At 41.6% G+C, this 14,549-nt stretch overlaps 1 protein-coding gene across 1 annotated transcript in view; it reads left to right on the forward strand.

Annotated features, from left to right (window-relative positions):
• LOC120359561 (sodium channel protein Nach-like) overlaps positions 1–14,549 on the forward strand; it is a 297,616-nt gene that overhangs the window by 219,946 nt on the left and 63,121 nt on the right. The gene's annotated exons all lie outside the window — the stretch shown is intronic.

Here is a 14,549-nt window from a genome sequence, read left to right on the forward strand (position 1 = left end):
ACAAAGGAACTGTCACGGGTGTCCAGCGCTGAGTTGATTCTCCTTGAGATATGTTGTTAAACACGAGAATCTAAGAGACCCGCATTTTTTTATATCGGCGGAATCTCATGTTTAAAGGATGAAACATCCTTTGAAAGAAAACGGTATTTCCCTTTTGGGACAAATATCGTCAAAAGTATAAGAAACAGAAAAAAATGTGGTAAAAGTTTATAAAAGCGGAAGAGAAGCATCCGTTTGGATACAGTATAGTTGGACACAGCGGCTGGTGCCTAGTACTTTTCTTCTGTTCAAGCGCTGTGAGTGGCTTGTGTCCAATTGTATGGTATCCAAACAGATGCTTCCCAAAGGGAGCAGCCTCTAAAAAACTTGACCTTGATCTATGTTATCAAGGAAAAAGTCCTGGACAATTTTTTCTTATAAATTAATCAACGCTTTCATACAGTTTTCAAGATATACTTAGAGAAAAAAGTTTTTAATTATTTCAAAAAATATTCATTTTACAAAAAAATGTGTCAAACAAAAAATAAAGCTCACAATAAGCTTTATAAGAAAGGTCATACACATATTTTCCCTTACTTCAATACTTTAGTTGTTATAGTAGAAAAATTGTTTTGCGTGGAAAGTCGAAAACCCATATGGTACAGAAAACACATGGGCTGAGGAGAGCCTTCACCCCTCCCCCTGCACCCATTCTCCGTATTTTTCCTAACCCAACAAAATTTTAATCACAATTTGGCTATAATTTCAAATGTAATATTGCAATGTGGTCAATCAAGAGACGCGGTAGCGGCTCGCAGTAATTTTTTTTTGTCGTTTCTTTGTAAAAGACGCTACCGCATTTCATTTATAGGTAGAAACACAGTTTTTTTTAAATAAATGGTTGTTTTTCTTAAACAAATTAATTTTATTAAAAAATGAATATAGTGGGGACAATTATCGATTTTTCCGAGTAAAATGACATAAGAATGATGTCCATAATTGCTTTCGATGCTGAGATATGAATTATGCATGTATTTTTCAGCCCGATTTATGTCATTATGTTATTCGGATACGTTATTGTCGTCGTCGTTGTCGTCGTCGTCGTTGTCGTCATCGTCTCCATTTTCGTAAAATTGTAATTTGTCCCCCTTGGTCCAAATATACACAACCTAAATAGGGAACTATATGGAGATAAATCCAACGGAGATGAATACGTGTTCTTCACGTACTCTAACATTGATCTTCGATACAACCTTCTATCACCAACTCCTATAAAGTTATTCGATAATATCTTTGTAAAATTTCAGATTCGTCTTCTTTGGCGGTAATTTTGAAAAGATATACGAATTTATGTACAAAATATTTTAAAGGCTTGGTCTCTTTCCCTCTTTGTTTTTCACTCTCTCCTTGGCTTACTCACTCTTGTTCTCCGTCTTTTTCCAAAGCTCTCTCCCCACCTTTTCTCTCTCTCCTCCCCTCACTCGTTTTTCCCTACTCTCTACCAATCTCCCTCACTTTCTCTCGCTCTCTACCGTTTTTCTTCGCTCTCTCTCTCTCACTCTCTACCGTTCTGCTTAGCTTTCTCGCGTTCTCTACCGTTCTCTCTCGCTCTTTACTGCACTCCCCCAATCGTTACTTCTCTCCCTCGCTCTCTCTCGCTCTCTACCATTCTTTGTTGCTCTCCTTTGCTCTTTACCGCTTTCCTTTGCTCCCTACCGTTCGCCCTTGCTCTCTCGCAATTCCTCCCGTCCTCTCTCGTTCTCTCCCGCTCTTTCTCGTTCTCTACCGCTTTCCTTCGTTTTTTATCGCTCTCCTTTACACTATACCATTCACCTTTGTTCTCTCTCTCGTTATCCTTTGCTCTCTCTCTCTCTCTCTCTCTCTCTCTCTCTCTCTCTCTCCCTCTCTCAGGGAGGCCGCCTCAACTAGCGCCTTCAAGCGCTTGCTCTTCGACTACCTGAATAGCCGCGGCCCTGCTGCGATGGTTCCCCCCTCGGCTCACACATAGCGTCCATCAACGTTACTCACCGCTAATATCTTTTACTACTATAATGTCATTTTTATTTCTTTTGTTTTGTTAATTATAGTTTATTTTCTTCTTCTTCTTTCTTCCTCTATTGTTGCTTACTACTCTCCTGGAACTTAGTTAGACCTTAGTTTGTAAGTGATTTTGTTATTCTTTACGCTCTACTGTATGTACTTCAGAGAGTCCTTAGAGGGCTTGCCCTAGGACAAAATAAATACTTATTCATTTATTCATTCATTCTCTCTCTCTCTCTCTCTCTCTCTCTCCTCCCTCCCTCCCTCATCTTTCTGGTCACGTGAGTAGAAACTGACGCTTGCTTTTTCGCTCCTTTTTCTTCTGCTGTTCTTTGCCCCTCGGGGCACTTTTTACAGTGAATCTTGGTCAAAGGCTCATTATTTGACACTATCCGACTTCGGCGGAGAGTGTTTTTTACTACTTCCATGGTATTTCCCTGGGCTTTCTTGGCATGCTCCTGCTTGAGGTTATGGCTTGCTCTGCTTGACGTTGGTGTCTGCGCCTGCGCTGTCTGTGACTCGTGCGTTTCCCTACACCATTGCTAGCGTGGCGCGCCTGGTTGCCTTCTCCAAGTAATCTACTCACGTGTAGCTTTAGGCGTTCGCAGACGCATCGCCGACATGAACGTTCTCAAACTCATCACTGGCATCAGCGTTTTCGAACTCATCGTTGGCGCGAGCGTTCACAAACACATCACTAGCCGCTACTTGGCCGGACCGTGATCGTGAGTACCGTTTTCAATTTCCCGGGGCTGTTCGCTAAACTTTATACCAATTAGCTACTCTCTCAACGATGACTCTCGTCTGCACACACTGCAAGCGCTTTATTGTTATTATCAACGCGCTATGCTGCAACCGCAATCCTAAACACATCTACCATGAGGACTGCGCCCGGAACCTGCAGAGTTCCGTATCTGGCTCCCTTGACCTATCAATTCTGCCCGGCTTGTCGGATGCTGGGCCATCATGGAAATCTCTCTGATTCCCATGGCCCTGTGCTCGCGAGTGCTGAATCGGCATCAGCCGCACCTCCCGCCGAACAGGACTCCATCCGAAATCTCATCGCCGCAGTACTCGCCAAGGTCGAGGGTATAGAGCGCAAACTTCAGGATCTCCCGGCGATGAGGGAACAATTGCGGGATCTTCCGGAAATGAAAGCTCAGCTGGCCTCTCTTGAGCACGGATTTTAGCAGTCCTTGGGATCTATCGAAGCTAAGACCAATGCGGTTGCGTCCTCCGTTCGCGATATCGATGCAAGGCAGACCGGTCTGGATGCTCGCGTCCGTGCCTTGGAGGCACGACCTTCTGATGGCCTCGGCACATCTGCGGGTCACCTTGAGGAGCGTCTCGAGGCTCTTGAGCGCGCTAAGCTCAACTCCGAGCTTATCATGTTTGGCGTGAGGGAGCTCCCCTCCGAGGATATTCGCGCTGTCACTGCTGGCATCGCCTCCGCGCTGGGAATCGCGGTTTCGCCTGCCGAGATTACGTCTTGTGTGCGGATCCCATCTAGGGGGGACCGTCCGCGCCCCGTCAGGTTGTCCTCCAATGATGCCTGTAGTCGGTGGATTGACGGGAAGAGGGCCAAGGGGGTCCTCGAGGGCGCCGAGGTGTCCGCGAAGCTTTTGGGTTCAAGGATTGACATCAATGAGAAGCTGCCGGCTATTGCGAGGTCCACCCTCAGCGAGGCAAGACGTGCGGTTTGAAATGGCAAGCTTCATCGGGCCTGGGTCCGTAACGGCCTCATCTTTATTAGGCGCCACTCTGATCGCCCATCAGAATACGGCATCGGGAGCATCTGAACAGCCTCACCGCCGGCCCCCCGCCTCTGATCTCTGCGTCGGCCACCAGTACCCCTGGGGCCTCTACCTCCGCGACGACCTCGACCGACCTCGCGCACGTTGCCGCATCCGCACTCTCATCAACTCACTCAACGGGTGCCGCCTCTGCGACGATTGGCCTCCAGCGGGCGCCTATAGTCAAACCCCGTGCGTCCCCCGCTGCGTCCTTCGGTGCTTTCGGAGCCGGCCATGCAACAGTTGCTCGCTCTTCATCTGCTGGTGGAGCCTGACTCTCATCGGTCTCCCTCCCATCTGCCCCCTCGAGTCCACTACGACTATGCCATGTGAACTGTCAATCCCTTCTCCCCCACTTTGATGAATTTGCTCACTATTTCTCCGGCCGCAGCTATGACCTAGTTGCCATCTGAGACGTGGCTCAAGCCCCACGTCCCTGATAGCTTGGTACGCCTCCCTGGTTTCTCGCTCCTGCGTGCAGACAGGGTAGGCAAAGAGGGAGGAGGGATTGGCGTTTATGTTCGCGACGGACTATCCGCTAAGTTACTTGCTACCTCGCCCGCACAGTATTGCAGCCAACCAGAATATATGCTTGTAAGCATCTCCGCGACGAGACGCAGGCCTTTCCTACTGGCCATCATTTATCGTCCTCCCAAATTAGGTCATCTCGCCTTGTTCCAAGTAGACTTTGAAAAGCTATTACCCTCCTTCCCGTCTGCCGTGATAATAGGCGACTTCAACATAGACCTAAATAGCCAGTCTTTCGACGCTTCTTCGCTGCGAGATTTTTGCGACAGTAATCGTCTCCACATTGTCCCGTTTTCTGACACACATCACACAGCCACCTCGCACACCCGCATAGATCATTGCTTAGTCAGTAATGTGCCTTTGTGCTGTCCCATTGCCAATGTGCTCTATCTTTCCTCTCATCACACGATCTCATTGAGGTCACTCTTAATAGTCACTTTAATCGCCTTCCGCCTCGTCTTATCTCCGCTCGCGATTTCTCCAAATATAGCCTCGAGACACTACATAGTCCTCTAGCCACTCTCGACTGGACGTATACCACTCCGTCTCGCTCGACGATAAGATCGCTACCCTCACTAACCTTCTGCACTCAACTCTTGACGCTCTGGCCCCGCGCCGCACTTTCTCTGCTAGAAGGCCGCCTGCCCCGTGGATTCGGCGTGAACTGCGCTTAGCCATGCGCAAAAGAGACTCGACCAGAAAAGCCTTTCGCAGGCGGCCTTCTTCCTCCACCTAGTCACTTTTCGCATACTGCGTAACAAGGTGAACATCCTACTGGGGGACAGGGCCAGGAACGATCACCTCGCGCAGCGTCTCGACTCTGCCTCTTCTCCCGCTCAGCTCTGGTCCGAGCTTTGATCGATGGGACTTGCTAAGTCTCGCTCGCCCACCTTGTCTTCTAATGCATCTTTTGATCAGCTCAACCTTTTTTTTACGGCAAGACATCACTCCCAGCCACCTCCCTCACTGTCCTCAACCTTCCTTACTACTCCCTCCCCCTCTGCACCAACCACAGTTCCTTGCTTTTCTTCCTTCTACTTCAAGCATGTCACACCTGATATCCTCTCGACAACTCTCGCTAGGCGGTCATCCAACGCTGCGGGCCCCGATGACCTCAATCGTCGCTTCATATTTGACTGCCTTCCCTACGTGTTTCATATAATTCTCGATCTCCTAAACCTCTCCCTTAACTCCTCTACCTTTCCTACCCTATGGAAGCGCTCCCATGTGATCCCTCTCCCTAAAATCAAAGCCCCTTCCTCTCCTTCAGACTACCGACCTATCTCACTCTTATGCTTCCTTTCCAAGATCCTTGAGCGCATCGTTTATGATCAGCTATCCTCTCATTTCTCCTCTCATCATCTCCTCGATCCTCTACAGTCTGGTTTTCGGCGCGGTTACAGCATGCAGACTGCGCTCGTGAAGCTGGCGGACGATGTAAGGCGGGCCATCGATCAGAAAATGGTCACCCTGCTCATCTTATTTAACTTCTCCGAAGCTTTCGACTCCGTCTGCCACAACCTACTCCTGAGCAAGCTTGCCAACCTCGGCATCTCCTCTCCTGTACTTGGCTAGTTTGAGTCGTATCTCTCTAACAGAACACAGCGTGTTCGTGGGCACTACGATTTCTCCTCATGGTCCACTGTCCAGGCGGGAGTCTCTCAGGTTTCCGTTCTTGGCCCCTTGCTCTTTTCCCTTTTCATAAACGACCTAAGAGCTGTATTCCGTCATTGCCATCACATATTATATGCCGATGACCTGCAAATTTACCTACATTTCCGTCCATCCGACCTTGCTGACGACCTTGGGAAAATCAGCGAGGATATCTCTGCTATCGAGAGGTGGGCAAACAACAAGCGCCTCATGCTGAATGCCTCCAAGACCAAGGCCATTCTCATGGGTAGTGCCCGCTACATCAACGCCATCAACACTAACCATGCCATAGTCCTTACGCTCAATGGCACACCCCTAGAAATAACTGATCGCGTAACCAACCTCGGCTTGACCTTTACTAGCGTGCTCAGTTGGAATGAGCAGGTTAAGGCAACCTCCCTGCAGGTAAACGGAGTGCTCTGGCGTCTGAAATATTACAAGCACTGCCTGTCGCGTCCTCTGCGAGTGCGTCTGGCATCCTCCCTGATTTTCCCATTCTTTGATTATTGTTCTGCTGTCCTAACTGATCTAACCAGTCAGCAAAATCTTAAGCTCAGGCGACTGATGAATGCTTGTGTGCGCTTTATTTTCGATCTCCGCTGGGACGATTATGTCTCCCATCACTGTCCTCAACTCGGCTGGCTGAGCGCGGAGAACAGGAGGTCTTATCTTCTCGGCTGCCTGATCTACTCTGTCAGCAGTACCGGGACACCCCCCTACCTTGCATCCTCTCTTGTACCTCGCTCCCAATCACGCGCTGCTTCTTCTCTTGACCTTACCGTTCCCACTAGTCGCACAGCAACTTTCCAGCGTTCTTTTTCTGTAGCTGCACCTACGCTTTGGAACTCACTTCCCGCACCCATTTGCGGTGCTGTTTCCATTGGCGCCTTTAAGCGTGATCTTCATAGTTTCCTGCTTTATAGTGACGCTCCTCATTCCCAGGCCTAACTGCGTTCTAATCTATGTCTAATTGAATTGTCACCTTCTTTTACCTTTCTAGCTCTCGTTCTCTTTGCTTAGCATATAAATACTCTTTCTGTTAGTACTATATAAAGATATGTCATATTTCTTGTTCTGTTTTATTTTACTATTATGTCTATACATTATATTCACTGTACGTTTGCGCTAGTCAAATTATTAAGCACGTTTTTGTTTTCATCTCTATTCTAATTATTGTTTTCATTTATTTTCTACTATTATTTTATAGACCTGTATCATTTGTATATTCTTTCTGTCCTTAGAGGGTTTACCCTAAGACAGTAATAAACGCTCAATCAATCAATCAATCAATCTCTCCCTCCTCCCCCTCTCTCTTTCTCTCTTCCCCCCTCCCCCTCTCTTCCCCCCCCTCTCACTCTCTCTCTCTCTTTCTCGGTAAAGACGTGTCAAAAATTGCTCCGTAAAAGTAATAACCTTTTGAATGGTTTAAAAGTGAGACAGTATTAAAAAGTTAACATAGTGATAGAGACATAAACCAGGTATGAGTGTTATCTAAACAAAATAAGCAGTTTTTTTACAAATGTGAGGGATATGTATAGTTCGGGCCACAAAATTTCGCACGATAGGTAGCTATTAAAAGCTAGCGCAAAAGTGCTTACGGATGTAGATGAGCTAATTGCTGACACTGATATGTCGCTGATTTATGTTTAATTTGCGTTTTTAATGAGCGTTGTACGATTCTTTTTCACTGAGTTAGGCAACACTGAAGTAAAAATAGCCTCTTTTTCTTGAATTTCTTCTTTCACTTCTTAGTGTAAAAGAATCTTCGAAAAAAAATCAAGTTAAATAATCGAAAGGTTTCGCCTTTTCAAATGAGCCTTAGAAAATCGTTTTATAATTTTTTTTACGAAGTTCAAATATTGACTTCAGCAAAGATTAAGTAAACGTTCAACAGCAAAATTAAAAAATCATCTACAATTACTCTCCAAAAAAATGTGTAACATGATAAATCAAGAAAAATGATAAATCAAATGTTTTAAAACGCATTTTACAGCTTAATATTTCTACATACTCTTAATATCGACTTTGAAAACATACTGATTTTTTACGGAGCTATACGGATAAAAATAAAGATGCGGCAAAATGTACTTTGTAAGTTTATTTGACGTGAATTAAAAATCGCACACAAATGCGGTTTACAACATTTAAAAGCGTGAATTTTCACCTTTAATTTGCGTTTTTGTTGAGCGTTGTATGATTTTTATTCATTGAATTATACAACATCGAAGCCGTTTTTGCTTCAGTGTTGCCAAAAGAGGCCATTTTTGCTTCAGTGTTGCCTAACTCAATAAAAAAAAATGGTACAACGCTCATCAAAAACGCAAATTAAAAGTAAAGATCCACGCTTTCAAATGCTGTAAACCGCATTTGCGTGCAATTTTTATTTTGCGTTGTGGATCTTTGCAATATTTGTAAAATATTTTGAGATTTAACGCCCATTTAAATCCGCGTAACTTCATAAACAATATCTAAATTGTTTAATAACTTATCAATTTCAAAACTAGAGATTTCAAGCTTTAAAATGCTTTTTTAAAATTTTTTTTCGATCATTTTTAACCAAGTTACTCTTTCTTGAATTACGCCTATTTTTCAAAGTCAGAATAGGTGTTCATATTATTTTGTCCAATCCTTGTAAATTTAGAAGAGATGAACTTAAATGATAATGAACTTATAAATAAGATTAAGAAGCAAAATAAAATAGATACAGTAAATGTGCGAAGTGTGAAGAGAATGGTTATAGAAAAGAGTAGCAATCAAAGAAAAGGAAATGAAGAAGAATCAATAATAATGGAAGTAGACGAAGAGACGCACGAGTTAATATTGAAGAAAACAAAACTAAATGTAGGATGGAAGAAATGTCTTGCACTTAATCACGTCAGTGTCAAAAGATATTTTAAATGCTGGAGGTACTTCCACATTGCTAAAAGTTATACAAAAAAAAACATGCTGCAAATGCGCAGGAAAGTATGGCTCGCGTCCTTGCACAGCAAAAGAGAACAAATGTGTGAATTGTATGGTCAAAAATAGAACATACTGTAAGAAATGTAAGCTTCTTTAACTCTCTGCGAAGAGTGTGCAAGAAGCAGGGTGCGCGCGACGCGGTAACTACGCCGCCGATTGGCTACTTGAATGTTGATCGTCTAACGTGCGAAACCGTGTGTCCGACGCTGCCGGACGGCGTAACGCACGGTCCTAAGACGATGTATCGCGCTCCTTAGTTACGCCGTCCGGCGGCGCAGTTGCTAAGGCGCGAGCGGTGGGAGGGGAGCACTAGACGTGCGTCGAAGAACCCGGCCGAAAGTTCCAAGTAGCTGACAGCACTGCGATACCTAATGCTAATAATCAACGATTGAAAAAGCTAAACAATTACGTTTGATTTAAGATTTATAATTATTGTTATAATAGAGTTTTATTCCTTTTCTTTCTTACTCACTTCTGCATAATTGAAAAATTTACTATTTAAAGTTGCTTAAATTTAAAAATTCCAAACATACATGCAGGGTATGTAGGTAATTACATTCACAAGTTACCTTTCCAGAATGGCTGATTATAGTCCTAATGAGATTATTGATATTATATTAGTTTTAGGGGAGTGTCATAGCAATTACAATGCAGTATCAAGGCTTTATGCTCAACGTTTTCCTGAAAGGCGACATCAAACTGATATGACAATACGTAGTTTAGTCCAAAGAGCTCGCAATGAACATCTTGTTCGTCAACGTCAGCATCATGAATATGAGGAAAATGATGCGCGAGCTGTAACTATTTTAGCAATACTTCACCTTAATCCTCATGTTAGTACTTGCCAGATTGAAAGAGAAATAGGTATACCACAAAGAACTGTTGTTAGAATTTTAAGAGCTCTAAATTATCACCATTTCCACATCACTCTTACGCAGGCTTTACAGCCTAATCATCATCTGATGCGTATTGCTTTTTGCCAGTGGGCTTTACAAATGTTACACGATGATCCTAATTTTTTTAGGTATGTGCTTTTCTCAGATGAAGCTAAATTTTATAGTGACGGACAACTTAATAGACACAACTGCCATTATTGGTCAGATGTTAATCCCCACTGGTATAGGCCAATAGATCATCAAAATCGATGGAGTATTATGGTGTGGTGCGGTATTGTAAATAGTTATTTGATTGGACCTTATTTTTTTGAAAAGAGCGTTGATAGACACAGTTACTTAACGTTTCTAAGAGATCACTTACCAGGCTTATTAGAAGATGTTGACTTAGCAACAAGAGCAAGAATGTGGCTTCAACAAGATGGTGCTGCACCGCATTATGCACTCGTTGTACGTGCCTTTTTAAATGCCAGTTACAATGACAGATGGATTGGACGAAGAGGTCCAGTTGAATGGCCTCCTTGCTTACCAGATTTGACGTCGCCTGATTTCTTTTTATGGAGATACTTGAAAAATGTTGTTTTTGCTGAACGACCAACCACAAGAGATGATTTTATGGACCGCATTCGTTGAGCTTGTGCAGCCATTCCTAGAGCTACCCTGCTTAGAACTATGGATAGTTTTCAAAACAGATTGCAGTTATGCCTCGAAGCCAACGGAGGTAATTTTGAACAATTACTCCGTGGGTAATTCATTTAAATTACAGTGTCAGTGATAGGCGAGGGAACTCACGATAATCAAGCACCCCGACGTGAGAGGCAAGGGGACTTATGATAATCAAGCACCCCGACGTGAGAGGCAAGAGGACTCACGATAATCAAGCACCCCGACGTGGGAGGCAAGGGGACTCACGATAATCAAGCACCCTAAAGGAAACAGAACTTACTACGTCCACGTCGTTGTTTCCGGGTAACGCTAAAAGTAAGATGAAAGTGCTTTTGATCTTGATATGACCTTCAAAAGGTCAGGTCGAAAAACTAAAAAATCCCTATGCTCATGTAAAAAGTGCCATTGTTTAAGAGCCCATTGTCAAGAAACAGGTTCTGCGGTCAAAAATAGGGTTTACTAATCAAAAAATGCGTTATGAGCCTCTAACAACCTTGAAAATTGACCTCAAGGTCAAGCTAGTCAAAGTGATTAACACTTTTACAATTCATTGATTTTTTTTAAGCATTATGCACATTTGTGTTACCCAGAAAACCACGTCATTTCAGAAAAAGTACACCAGATCGTTTTTCAGGCATTTTACCTTTATTTTTGACTTTTCCAAGGTCGCAAAAACAATTTTTTCATAAGACAAGTTTGATGTAAAATTTTCCGCTCTTTCGAAATCCGCAGTCAAAAATAGGGTGTCCCATTTAAAAAAACCATCGTGACCTTGAAATAACCTTCAAAATTGACCTCAAGGTCAAAACCAATGGTACAATTGAATGACCCCTCTGTCCTGGTCAACTTTTATCTAAACCATTTTTTTATAGATACCGTTATTTGGAAGATATTCGGGTCCATACTAAAATGACTCACCCTGTATATGTTTATATTGTTGTGCCCGTTCGTCCGAGCTTGAAAAGCTGGCCGAAGGAAGAACTATCGATCGGACAAAAAGGAAGCGCGGCCGGCTTTTGTTCTTTGGTTTTTCGGGACGCGGAGCTGTCAAGTGACATTTAAAATAATTCCGCTATCAATTAATTGTATATAGCCAATTAATTAAAGTCAGTGTTCTTTTATAAAAGAGAGTGTTCAATTATTTCGTGCTGTGTGTTCGTGTGAGTGTTTTTGCGTGCTCGTCTCGTCGAGCATAACAATATATATACATATATACATATATATATATATATATATATATATATATATATGTAATATGTCTTTACTATCCAATTGGGAGATTGGGAGGTTAGAGCAAAAACTTAATTGCGTTTCCCTGTGAAAACAAAAGTTCTATTTACACTATGTACAAAGTTATTTCCTACATTAATTTCCTTCATTCATACCTGTGAAAACAAAAGAAACAACATTTACAGCTTTTACTTTCGGTGTGTTTTCTATAAGAATTTATTTAGATAAATTTCCACACTTTCTAAAAACACGTGCTTTTCCTCCTGCTCTCCAGGTACGCTCCCTAGTGCCTCCTATGTCACCGTCTAGTGACTCTCTATCGGTAACGTGGCAAATTCAAATCCTTTAAGAAAAGTATCGACACCCGTATAATTGTGTCGTGATTTTCTTTATATTTCCCCCCTTGGGAGAAAAACAATTATGCATCGCATCATGGGTAATTGTTCAGGAATCATTCACCACTGGGATTAGTTTTGTAATGTGGAAAAGGTTCGATTCCTTCTTCTTATGTCCGGTGTCAGCTTCATAGATAGAATTGGAAATCTTCTTTACTATTTTGTATGGTCCAATTCTTAATTCATCTAGCTTCTTTCTATTTAGTCGATTTCCATTTTCCACATATACTAGGTCTCCGACATTCAATTTTAAATCTTTCCGATGCACATCGAATCTTTTCTTGTTATAGTCGTGTGACTTTAAGGTATTTTTTAAAGCTAATTTTCTATCTCTTTTTAAATCTTCATTTGTACACGTAGATTTTAGTTCCTGTGGTAGAATATTAACATTTTCGCCCTCCAATAAATATTTTGGAGCGAACTTTGTGATTGTGTGTTCTGTTTTGTTATAGGATTCTACACATTTTTGTGCAATAGTTGTCCATGCAGTCTTTTTATCACTTTCATTAATTTTGCATCGTATTTTATTAACCAATGTTTGATTTAACCTTTCATTGAGACCGTTTGAAAATGGTGTATCAACAGCCGTGAACACCATCGTGATATTTTCTTTTTTCAGAAATTCTTTAAATTCTTTTGAATTTATTCCAGAGTATTGATCTGTTAATACCATATCGATTTTATAACTTTGCGTCACATTCTCGATTAGCTTAATAAAGTCATTTGAGTTTTGATTTTTTGATGTTAGAATATGTGCATATCTCGTGAAATGGTCAACTAAAAGGTGTAAATATTTTTTTGTTGAACGAGATCCTCCAACGGTGTCAATGAATACAATTTCAAAAGGGTATTTTGCCGGACCTAGATGTGATATCAATCCATATTTAGGTCTTCTTCTTGACTTGTTTTTTATACAGATTTCACAAGTGTCGCAAATCTTCTTGATGTTGTTAACAAGGTTTTCCGTTGAGTAAAATGGTGTTATTTTGTTTATCATTTGAGTCCTTCCTAAATGGCAGTAGGTTTTATGTATATCTTCTATTAGTTTCTTACTTAGCTTTTCTGATAACATAATTTTTTCTTTTCTTTTAATCTTCCTGTAGTAAACTCCGTTTTTCCATGTCAGTTTGTTTTTCTTTTTTTTTTGTAGATCTAGATATGTGTTTTGATCATTTTGTATGTCTTCGAGTTTGATTAAATTTACTATTTTCAGAAATTCATCTGTATTTTCGTAAGGTTCTAGGACCGGATTTCTGCTTAAACAGTCTGCCTCCTGGTTTGTTTTTCCTGGGTTATATTTTATTTTAAAATTATATTGTGATAGGTAATATGTCAAGTCACCTAATTCTTCATCCGTCCTAGCCTTCAAATTCATATTTTCCAGAGGTTTATGATCCGAGTATACCGTAAACTCTTTTCCCATGAGCCAGTGTTGCCAGTATTTTACGGCTTCTTTGATTGCCAAACATTCAAGGTATATTGCCTTTTTTTTCTTTTGGGCTTCTGTTAATTTTTTTGAAAAGTAAGCCACTAGCTTACTCAATCCATTCTTATCTTTTTGTTTCAACACCGCTCCCACTCCTATGATGCATGCATCTGTGTAGATATCAATTGGAACATCTGGATCAAATATTTTTAAGACCGGTTCAGAGCACAGCCATGACTTTATCTTGTCAAAAGATTCTTGGCATTCCTTTGACCAGTTGAATTGTATTTCTTTTCTCAACAGGTTATGTAGTGGTTCTAGTGTAACTGCAATATGTGGTATGAACTTGTGATGAAAATTTACTTTACCTAAAAATTGACGTACATTCTTCCTTGTTGCTGGCACTGGGAAGTTTTTGACTGCAATTAAGTAATCTTTTAATGGTTTAACTGAATTATTCTCTATTATGTGGCCTAAATATTTTGCCTGATTATTTGCAAATGTGCATTTTGAAAATTTTAATCTAAAATCTTCCTTCAAGATTGCCTCCAATAGTCTTGATAGATGTACCATATGTTCTGCAAAAGTTTTTGAAAATATTATGATGTCATCTATAAAATTTACTACAAAACTAGCAAGTTTATATTTTCTTATTATGTTGCTTAATATTCTCTGAAAAATTGCTGGTGCTGTCTTTAATCCGAATGGGAGGCAAGTCCATTGAAAATGGCCCTCCTGTGTTACGAATGCAGTTTTGTGTCTATCTTGGATCTTCAGAGGAATTGACCAAAATGCTGAGTTAATGTCCAGCGTTGTAAAATATTCGCAGTTCACTGTTTTCACCATCAAATCTTCACCCCGTGGAAAAGGTTGTGATTGAGGGACAACGATTTTATTAAGTTCTCTAAAATCTATGCATAGTCTTGATTTTCTGTTATCTTCTTTTTTGTATGCCAGAGTAACTGGGGCAGCAAATGGGCTATAT

Source organism: Solenopsis invicta, chromosome 2 (genome assembly GCF_016802725.1).
Source record: "Solenopsis invicta isolate M01_SB chromosome 2, UNIL_Sinv_3.0, whole genome shotgun sequence".
Lineage (NCBI taxonomy): Eukaryota > Metazoa > Arthropoda > Insecta > Hymenoptera > Formicidae > Solenopsis > Solenopsis invicta.